Source organism: Chrysochloris asiatica, unplaced genomic scaffold (genome assembly GCF_000296735.1).
Source record: "Chrysochloris asiatica unplaced genomic scaffold, ChrAsi1.0 scaffold00029, whole genome shotgun sequence".
Classification (NCBI taxonomy): domain Eukaryota; kingdom Metazoa; phylum Chordata; class Mammalia; order Afrosoricida; family Chrysochloridae; genus Chrysochloris; species Chrysochloris asiatica.
This window is the reverse complement of record NW_006408547.1, coordinates 2,685,710-2,686,385: the sequence shown is the minus strand read 5'-3', so window position 1 is coordinate 2,686,385 and position 676 is coordinate 2,685,710.

Below are 676 nucleotides of genomic sequence, written 5' to 3'. Positions count from 1 at the left end.
CCTAATCATTCTCATGCATTCTCATAGTAATTATTTGGGTTGCAGTTGTTGCTATTAGAGATCATGAGTCAGTTTTGACTCATGACAACACTGTATAGGGTTTCTGAGGCTGTACATCTTTGGTGGTGATGGTGTGCTGTTGAGTCGCTTTACTCATAGTGACCCTGTATAGATTTTCTGAGGCTGTAAATATCTATGGGACCAGAAAGCCTCCTCTTTCTCCCATGTGGGAAGCAGTAGAGGACATCATACTACCCTGTTCATGGCTTTCACCTTGCCTTTGGGCTCCTTAACATTTCTCATGTTGTTGTTACATGCTGTCAAGTTGATTCCAACACATAGTGATCCTGTACAGACTTTCTGAGAAGCATCTGGTGGGTTTGAACCACTGACCTTGTGGTTCACAGTCCAGGGCTTATCTTACAACACCACACCATTTCTTAGGTTGTCAAGTGCCATCAAGTTGACTCTGACTCATAAAGATTCTGTTTAGGTTTTCTGAGGAGAGGCTGGTGGTTGTGAACCACCCACCGTGCAGTTTAAATGAATTTAGAGTTCATCTGAAGAACGGATTTGATGCATTAAACACTAAAGACCGAAGACCAGAAGAGTTGTGGGATGACATCAAGAACATCATACATGAAGAGAGCAATAAGTCATTAAGAAGACAAGAAAG